The sequence below is a fragment of the Tupaia chinensis genome, unplaced genomic scaffold (assembly GCF_000334495.1).
Source record: "Tupaia chinensis unplaced genomic scaffold, TupChi_1.0 Scaffold000231_2, whole genome shotgun sequence".
Lineage (NCBI taxonomy): Eukaryota > Metazoa > Chordata > Mammalia > Scandentia > Tupaiidae > Tupaia > Tupaia belangeri.
This window is the reverse complement of record NW_006159707.1, coordinates 1887991-1898145: the sequence shown is the minus strand read 5'-3', so window position 1 is coordinate 1898145 and position 10155 is coordinate 1887991. Positions and strand designations below refer to the sequence as shown.

Sequence of the window (10155 nt, the reverse complement as noted above, 5' to 3'; positions counted from 1 at the left end):
TAGTCATAATGGCGGGGCTTGCAGATAGCGTGGTTGTTAAGGGCACTGGACTCCCATATGGCTGACCGCAGTTATAGTCCCAGACCTGGTAGCTTGTTTTCTCACTTTCTCTCAATCTGTCCCTCACTGGTCAAATTAAAAAATAAAATATAAAGTTAAATAATTCTCTAAAATTTTTTTAATGGCTTGTGTGATCAAGAAATATCTTTTATTTGAATTATTTATATAAAGACATATACAACATTTACTGTGTCTTAGGTACATTACAGCTAGAAATGTAGGCGCTCCCTGTAACAGCTGTATAATAGGCAGCTATATACCCATCAGACAGATGAGGGTACTGCGGCATGGTGAGACTGCATAACTTACCCAGAGTCAAGAGCCGAGTAAGTGGTAGAGTCAGGATTTGGACTGAGTGTCTGGTCTGAGAGTCTGAATCTCCTCACTATGGTGCATTGCCTCTCCTCACTTCTTCAGGTATGGCTGCTGAGAAAATGAAACTACTCATGTCCAAGGACGAGGAGGACATCCTATCCTATAGACAGTTCTGGAGATCTGCTGAAGGCATTTAATTTTTAAAATGCTTTTCTAAGACTCAGATTGAGCTTCCATGGGTTAGGGGTAATTACAGAACACATGCAACGAGCACTCTGGATGTGCCAGCCACTAAGCTATCTTACCTAGCTGTCTATTCTATTTTCTAGAACAGTGCCTTACTCCTAGTAGGCCCTTCATAACTGTGTGTTGAGTAAATGTTAAATGACTCCAAGGCCCACAACTTGAGGATGTAAGTATAATTATGATTTCCCATGTTACTGGTGAAGCAACTGAGGCACCAAGTGATTAAATAACTTGCCCAGTGAGGGTTACATAGACAACAGTAGGGTAGATATGGGGAGAGGGGCTTCAAAATGTTTGTGGAAAAATGGAATTGAAGTGTAAATCTAGTTTGCCCCCCCCCAAAAAAATAAATGAAATCCATGCATAGTTTTTTCATAGTAAACATTTTCCATAAACTTTTTGAAAACTCCTGGGTCAGCAGGTGGTATGGAGGTTAAGGTGCTAGATCCCACATGGCTAAACCCATAGTTCGAGTCCTGGACCCAGGACTGAGAGCGTGTGTATGTGTGTGTGTCCACAGTCCTAAGAGACAAATGGAGGAGAATGGACTTTGCTGTGGCCATCCCCACTGGGGGCTGACTTTTCACTTTCTCAAGTGCACATACCCTAGAGCAAAAATTTAAAAAAAAACAAAAACAAACAAAAAAACCACCTTTTTATAAGACTCCTCTTATGTCCCAACAGATATACAACATAATCCATTGGGATGAGGAAGAAAATGACTATACTATTAATTAATATTAATAAACATCAATTAATATTTCTCTCTTTTTTTAATTTTAGAGATTTTTGCTATAGAGCACATGTGCTTGCCAGAAAGACAGAAAGCAAGAAATCATCCCCGAGGGGAATGGCCATGCCACAACCCCTCCTCCTCCATTCTCCTCTTGAGATTTTGGACATACACATGCTTGGCATGTGTTTCAAGCCTCCAGGTCCAGGACTGGAACCACAGTCAGCCATGTGGGAGTCCAGCGACATAACCATTATACCATCTGCTGGTCCCTATATGTATTCCTTACATAATTCTTTTTGGTTCCATTTCCTTAATATTTTGAAAGATATAGGCTTATAATGTATACTGCTGAAGTGAATTTTTTAAAAAAGTTAGAGACTATTTCTCTAAACCACTACTTTCTACTATTTCTTCAAAGAGAATATAAATGAAGTCACTTATAGCTTTCTTTTTTTCTTGAAGGTATTTATTTCACCCATGAACAACAGAGAGGCAGAAAGAGAGGGCATCCCTAATAGAGTACAACACCTCGTTCTACCCCTCAGCCTTAGCAGCTCCGGGTCAGCACACACACTGTGCTCTCAAGATCTCTGTTCTCAAACTGGGAGCCTTCCCATGTGGGACTGCCTCACAGGGCGTTTCATCGCTGTGCTTCTGTCTGGTCCCTGTAGCTTTCCTGATTGCTATCAGACCGGGAGCACATCCTTGTGATCTTGACAGGACTGCGTTTTCTGAGTATCCATAGGCAACATCCCTACCCTCTCTTGGAGTTACTGAATTTAGAAACTTTACTATTGTTGTGGGTCTCACTCTCGGAGCGTAAATTGGAGAGAGTAAAATAGAGAATATATTCTCTTTGTCTCGTGAAGCTAACTAGCTGCTATTACAGATGCAATAAGAATTAATTCTGTTCTCCCACTGCCTGAGAATAACATTTGAAGGTAAGGAATTGCCTATTCATTGAGGCATAAGTCAATAAGTGGAGTCGACTAATGATAGACCAGGGAACGATCAGACACAATGTAGTAAATTATGTTCTGTCATATTGTAATTCTTAATAATTCAGCTGTCACTCTAGACATTTTCTCATTTTTGTCTGGAGAATGGAAAGAAATAAAATTTAAGCTGATATTTCAGACGAGGTAAAAAAAATATCCCAGGACGTGGGTGGAAGGAAAGGCTTCACGGATATGACACTTGAACTGATTGATGAAGGGTGAGTGAAAGTTCACTGGGATGACAAGGGAGAAACGCAGAGAAGGTTCCACAAAGAGGACACACCACGGCACAGACATAGAACTGGAAGGTCAGCTCACTGGGGAACAGCAGATAGTGAGGCACAGCAGGGGCCTGCAGGGCATGGTGTGAGAGAGAGAGTGCAGAAACAGGGTGTCGAATGGTAGGTAGGAAACCAAATAATATGGACATTAAGAGTTAACAGGCCAGGGGAACCAGCAGTTAGCGTAATGGCTATGTCGCTGGACTCCCACGTAGTCGACTGCAGTTCGTGTCCCAGACCCGGTGGTTTAAAACTCACGCTGGGTGTGTGTGCGTGCATGCCCAAGATCCCGAGAGGAGAATGGAGGAGAAGGGATTGTGGCGTGACCATCCCCCCCTGGGGGGTGATTTCTCGCTTCCTGTCTCTATGTCTCCCTCTGTCTGGCGAGCGCACGCGCCCTATAGTGAAAAAAAATCTCTCTCTCAAAAAAAAAAAAAGAGTTAAGGGGCCAATAGCATGGTGGTTAAGGCTTTTGAACACCCACGTGGCCTACATGGTTCAAGTCCCAGACCTGGCAGATTGAAAATCTCACTGGAAGGGATTGTGTCATGGCCATCCCCCCGGAGGGTGATTTCTCATTTTCTCCCTTTCTATCTCTCTCTGTCTTTCTCTGGTGAGCAAATGTGCCCTAATGGCAAACACTTTAAAAAAAAAAGAGAGAGAGAGAGAGTTGCACAAGTCAGGGATTAGATCCCTGCATGGCCTCTTACTGCTCTGTGACCTTGAGCAAGTAATTCTGCAAGCCTCGGTTTTCCTGTAAATTGATCATGAGAAATGGGGCTGGCAGGTGGCACAGTGGTTGAGGTGCTGGATTCTCACAGGGCCGACCACAGTTTGAGTCCCAGACCTGACAGCTTGCTTCCTCACTTCCCCTTTTACTCTCTTTCTCTCTCTGGTCAAATAATAATAATAATAATAACAAATAAAATTAAATTAAAAATGTATAATGAGAATGATAGTACCTACCTCCTAAGGTTATTGTAATTTTGAAATAAGAGAATACATTGAAATGTTTGAAATGGTACTGACCATATGGGAAGATCTTGGTAAATAGAAAGTGGCATTTGGTGTGGGATTACATGGCTAGTCATGGGATGAGGGGATGGATTGGCTTCTGTGCCATGTCAAAACAGTTCAAGCTTTCTCTTTTAGGTCAATGTTTCCAAAACATGATCAATTTATCTATAAATGGTCCTCATATAATGTGGCAGTTCTGCAGCATAAATAATGGGGGGGAAAAAATTGAAACAGAAGAAAAATGACCAAATAATGATTCCAAAATACAGATGTCTCACATTGACCAGGCTCTGAATAGGGTGTAGTTCAAATATGGTTGCTAAGATACAGTTTATCTTAGCTATATCATTTGCATATTATTGTTTATGTGTGTGAAAATTTGCATTTTCTTGTTACTATTATGTTGTGTTATGGCTCCGATGAGCAAAAATAGATTAATGACTAAAATGTGGTTCATTGAAGTGTAAAAGCAATGATAAAAATAGTAGTACAAACACTGCAAGTCAGAAGCATAATTAGTGAACAGGACTTCAGGGTCTGTTGGGACGAGAGCATCTGTGAATGTGATGATGTCACCCAAGCAGCTGAAACAGAACGTGTGAGTGGGGAGTGTGGCTATGAATATCTGAAAATTAGGTTTCACTGAATACGGGATTTATCCCCCTCTCATCTCCAGGGTATTCTCTTTAGAAAACATTGTCAGATAGCTTCATGTTGCTGTCGGAGATTTCACATCATTTCCAAAGTAGAATAACCTCTCTGGTCAGCTAGTGGTTTTTCCTGAACCAAGTACTAAATAATAATTTCTAGTATGAAATTGTTTCAGTTCATCCCTAACTGCAAAGAGGCCAGAACAATGGCAAAAGCCAAAGCAAGTCATGATATTGTCACTGTGCTTGTAAATCCAGTACCCAATTTAGGACAAATGAAAGATGGGGCAAGAAAGCCCAAGTAACAATGAGCAGGCCAAGTGACAAGGCTGCATGCTGCATGGCACACATGCACGTCTGTGTCAGGAACTTCTATCATTGCCGTGATGCCAGCCAGTCAGCTTCACAGCTGAGTGAAACCACTGGTGAAAAAAGTATGAGCCAACTCTTCACATCTGAGTGGTACATCATATATGAGAAAGACACACTTGGTAATTCTGAGTTCTCTTCATCACAAGAAACCAAAATATAGAAGTTTGTTTGTGTTTACTCTAATATTGTTTGTGAGCTATGTACATAAGAAGCAGTGCGTTTGAGATGATACTGATGGAGAACCAGCTATGTGACCAAGAAAGAGAAGTCTGGTGTACAAGTGTCTATGGCTACAGCAATGCAAAGCAACCACAAAATCCAGACACTGAGGTAGTAAGAATGAATTTATCTGGGACCAGCAGATGGTGTAATGGTTACATTTCTGGACTCCCACGTACTCGACAGTGGTTCGAGTTCCAGACCTGGTGGCTTCAAGCTCACACCAGCTGCATGTGTGTGCATGCGTGTGCATGTCCAGAATCCTGAGGGGAGAATGGAGGAGAGGAGATTGTGGCATGGCCATCACCCCCTAGGGGGTGATTTCTCACTTTCTGTCTCCCCAGTGAGCACATGTGCTCTATAGCTCTCTCTAAAATAAATAAATAAATTCTTTTAAAAAAGTATTATTCCTACTTTTTTTCCTTTTTAAATTTATTTTTATTATTTTTATATTACATTTAATTGCACATATCGATTCCTACTTTTTTCCTTTTTAAATTTATTTTTATTTTTATATTACATTTAATTGCACATATCTTTACAGTGTACATTTCTTATTTTTTCTTTTGCCAGCACAATTACCATTATCAGTCAAGACAAAGACATTACTATCCAATAAATAAATAAACTGTTAAAAAAAGATAAAAGAATGTATTTATCTCATGACTTTATAGACCAGCTGGGTGGTTTGCCTCCAGCTAGGCTTACTTAGGTATCACTGATCAGATGTAGGCAGGATCAACTACATACTCTGTGAAATCCAGTGCCAAAATGAAAATGCAGAGTCCTTTATGAAAAAAATCACTAAGAATTTCAAGAGGATGACAACATTAAACCAAGCATGAGGCCTCTCCTTACACAGATCCCTACATGACTACAAAGTCTCATGGTCATAAAGCCAGCCCTGTTTATAAATCACGTATGTAGCTCGCCTATTCTTGGCTGGATTTTGTCACATGTCTGGGTACTGGCTGGCTGTTGGCTAGTCTAGGATACACTTAGTTAGGACAACTTGGGTAATTAAACTGTACTCCACGGGTTACGTCCTTCAGCCAGCTAACACGGACATATTTTTATCCTTGGCCAAAGCAGAGGAACAAGAACAAGCAAGCCCAAAAGGGCAAGCCCTTTTCAAACCTCTGCTCACAGCGTATTCACAAACACCTCACTGAGCCACAGCAGATCCCACGGTCAACTCAGAGATAGAGTGGAGGATGCTACAACATCATATGGCAAAGAACCTGGATGCAAGGAGAGTGACAGACTGGGACCACTTGCCATCTCCCTCAATTTACTCAAAAAGAGTTATATCTGAGTGTTAAATTGCCCGGTGCTTTCCTTGCAAAGGACAATTGCTATCCAACAGTATGCACCCTGATTTTAAGTAAGTGTTGGAGAAGTAATGAAAATTGTTAGCACAATCAAACCTCAGTCATTGAACATGCGTCTTTTTTCATGAAGAAATTAATGGTGTGTACTAAGACTGTTCTTCCACACTAAAGCATGCTAGCCGTCTGACAGAAAGGTACTCATGTGAATAATTGAAATGAAAAAGGTGATAAGATTTTATTATAGCACTAATAATGCCATAAAAGACCAGCAATTGTAGACCTGGTCCTTGGTGTCATTATCAGTGTTGTGAAAAAATGTTATCTCTGTAATTTCAAGTGATGTGTCAACACACTGTGGTCAGTTGCTTGAAAAGCTTGAACCTCTCATATCAGGGCCAACACAATAGGGATATTCATTGGTTTGGAGAAGACAGCAGGAAATTGAACTGATGCAGAAGGTTTCATTGGCAGACATTGACTCCCCCCCTACACCTTTTTTTGAGAGATTTTTGCTATAGGGTGTATGTGCTCACTGCAGAGGCAGAGAGACAGAAAGTGAGAAACCCTCCCCCAGGGGAGATGACCACACCACAATCCCTCCTCCTCCATTCTCCTCTCAGGATTTTGGACATGCATGCACACATGCCTGGCGTGAGCTTTAAGCTGCCGGGTCCTGGACTCGAATCGTGGCTGACTACATGGGAGTCCACTGATGTAACCATCACGCCATCTGCTGGTCCCAGATATTGACTCTTTCCTACCATTTGGGTTTTTTCATTCATTGGAGAAAGGAATCAATGACATCTTATTGGATATGTGTAAAAGCCATACACAATGCCAGGAAACAGGAAGAAATTCTTCGCAGAGCTGAAACCAAATAAAAAAAATTGGAAATTCATTTGCAACTATTTATCAGATTGAAAAGTCTAACCTTTCAGCCTTCGAATGAGATATGTTTTTTGAGTCAGCCACTCCTGAAAAGCAGCTTGGTGAGAAACTTCGTCACTGTTTCTAAGTACATGTCCCATGCAAATATGGCAGGGCCATCTGCCAGGGCCACCAAACAGTCACTGCTTTTTATTAGTTCTTAATATTTAGTCAGCTCTTTCTAATGTAATAGAACAACAACAACAAAATATGGGGGAGTCTTAAAAGTTTGTGAAAAAATGAAATTAAAGCATAACTTTATTTTGGTACAAAACTTAGAATTCACACATAGTTTTTTTAATAGGGTGCATTTCCATAACTTTTTGAAGACCCTTCACAAAGGAAATCTGTCATTAATCTAGATATACAATATATATCTATATTTACATCTAGATGGATATAAATAATGGTTGACTGCAAACAACAGTATCCCTTTTGCTGTTTGGTATTTTTTACTATCTTCTTTTTACTATTTTAACCTTCTCTATCCAAATTCACAATATAAATATTTTCAAATACTTCTTTTTTTAAAGAATTATTTATTTTATTTTATTTATTCATTCATTTATTTTAATTTGACCAAAGAGAGACAGAGAGAGATGGAGAGGGAGAGGGAAAGTGAGAAAGCAAGCCACCAGATCCCTCAATTGAACTGTGGTTCTGCCATGTGGGAGTGTCCAGCAGCATCTTAACCACCATGTCACCTGCTGGTCCCTCAAATACTTTTTTTTACTAGGGCTGGTATTATATCATACTATCCAATCTCTTCCTAGTTATTAAAAATTCAGATACAGGGACTAGCAGATGGCATGATGATTACATTGCTGGACCCCCATGTAGTCAACTGCGGTTCAAGTCCTGGACCCAGAGGCTTGAAACTCACATCAGGCATGTGTGTGTGCATGTCCAAATCCCTAGAGGAGAATGGGGGATAAGGGATTGTGGTGTGGTCATCCACCCTGAAAGTGAGTTCTCGCTTTCTGTCTCTCTGTCTCGCTCTGTCTTTCTAGCAAGCGCACACGCCTTATAGCAAAAATTTCTCTCATACTGGAATTTTGATGGGATATTTATACCAGTGACAGAAATAACACTTCATTTTGATCAATTTGGGGAAAGTGGTCATCTTTGTAAAGCTAGAATTTTAGAAACTTCTGTATTTGTCCAGGATTAAGAAAATGAATCCATTTTGAGGGTTCATGTCATTTGAGGATATCACTGTGGACATTACCTGGGAGGAGTGGCATGACCTGTAAGATGCTCAGAAGATTCTATACAAAGATGTGATACTGGAGACACTGCATTGCCAAACCTGCAGCAATCTTCAAGTTGGAGCAAGGAGGAGAGCCATGAACATTAGAAGAAATTCTCGACCAGAGCCTTCCAGGATTCCCATGTAATAAAGGACCTCTGATGAAGCTATGGCCAGGTGGGTAAAAGTTACTACCAGACATAGAAAGAGATCTGTGCTTGCAAATGATGGGAGGACCCGAAGAAGGAGTCCTTTGAGGGAACAAGCCAAAACCTACGGAAGCATAAACAACAGGAAGCCAGTAGGCTGCCCCTTAAACACAATCTACCCTAATCAACACATTAAAAAAAAAAAAGAACGAAAAAGGAGTACTTAAATGAAGACGTGAATGACTTCATGGAATACCAAAGACAGAACTCATAGATGGGTTACAATGGGGAGATTCTGTCAACAGACAAGAAGTAAGGGAAGAAACTGCAGTTGCTTTAAAGAAAATCTGTGAAAAGAAAGATGTTAAAATCATGTATGGCAATATCCTTCATTAAACCAATATACAGTGTATTCTGGATGGGAAATCTCATTTTGTATGGTGTGACATACAGCGAATGGGTGTAAAATAAGTAAAATTTTTTTAAAAAAGACAAGCAGCAGAGAAAATACAATGGAATACAGTGATTGAATGTTTAAAAGAAGAAGAAGAAGAAAACGCAATTAAAAAAAAAGAAAACCTGACCACGGAATTGCAGATTGCCCAACTGCCATTGAAAATCAAGACGTGGGAACTGGAATTTGTTACTGGTGTGGGTCCACAGGGCGTGAAATAATCAAGTGTAAGACTGAAGTAGACACAGCTCTTGGTGCATTTTCTTTAGCAAAAGATTTTATTTGTCTAGATTCTGTCCGGATAATCCCAAAGGACTTTTTGCTGACAGGGATAGCTGTAAACTTTGTGGCTCTGTGGAATATTTGAAGAAAAATTGTCCTAAAAGTCAGAATTCAGATCAAATGGTCATAGTCACTGGGCAATCAATCACACTGGGCACATGTGCATGCATGTCCAGCATCCCAGAAAGAGAATGGAGAAGACGGGAATTGTAGTGTGGCAATAAGATCGTTAAATTAGATTCTCTAAAAGAACATGTTTTTAACAGATAGAACTTAGATATAACTTAACGGTGACATGGATTGTAACAATCATTTTTTTAAAAAAGGATGACTGGGCAAAGGGGATGCGTGCAGACTATGATGAATTTTATAGCACCTAAACCACAGAAACCTGAATTAAAGATACCTGAAAGAGTTCATTTTTGGTAAGTTAGTACTGGTGTTAGATACCAGCTCATTTGGCTTTCCCAGGGGGCCTGTGAGACAAGTTAGAGCTCGGCTCCCTTGGAGCTGAACCTGTGTTGTGACATTAGTAGGATCCAGGTGTGGTCCAAAGCAGTTCTGCAGTTTCTCCATTGAGGATACTTTTACCACTATTTGGAGAAAATGACTGAAGAAAAGAGTAAGATGATAAAATTAGATTCTCTAAAAGAACATATTTTTAACAGATAGAACTTAGATATAACTAAGCAGTTACATGGATTGTAACAATCATTAAAAAAAAAATGATGCATGAACTACCTTGAAACAAGGGATACTACTTTGCATTTGGAAATAAATATTTTTTCCTTGGTTCTAAGTATCAATTCATTATTATAATAGAATTTATTTATAAATATTCACAAAACTGTATTTTAAAAATATTCAAT

General features: G+C 39.9%; 2 pseudogenes; both read left to right on the top strand.

The window, feature by feature from the left end:
* Window positions 1-6066, top strand: part of LOC102468010 (60S ribosomal protein L8 pseudogene) — a 26109-nt pseudogene extending 20043 nt beyond the window's left edge.
* A 2340-nt stretch (window positions 6067-8406) lies between these two features.
* The window catches only part of LOC102503360 (zinc finger CCHC domain-containing protein 9-like), a 34223-nt pseudogene continuing 32474 nt past the window's right edge, over window positions 8407-10155 (top strand).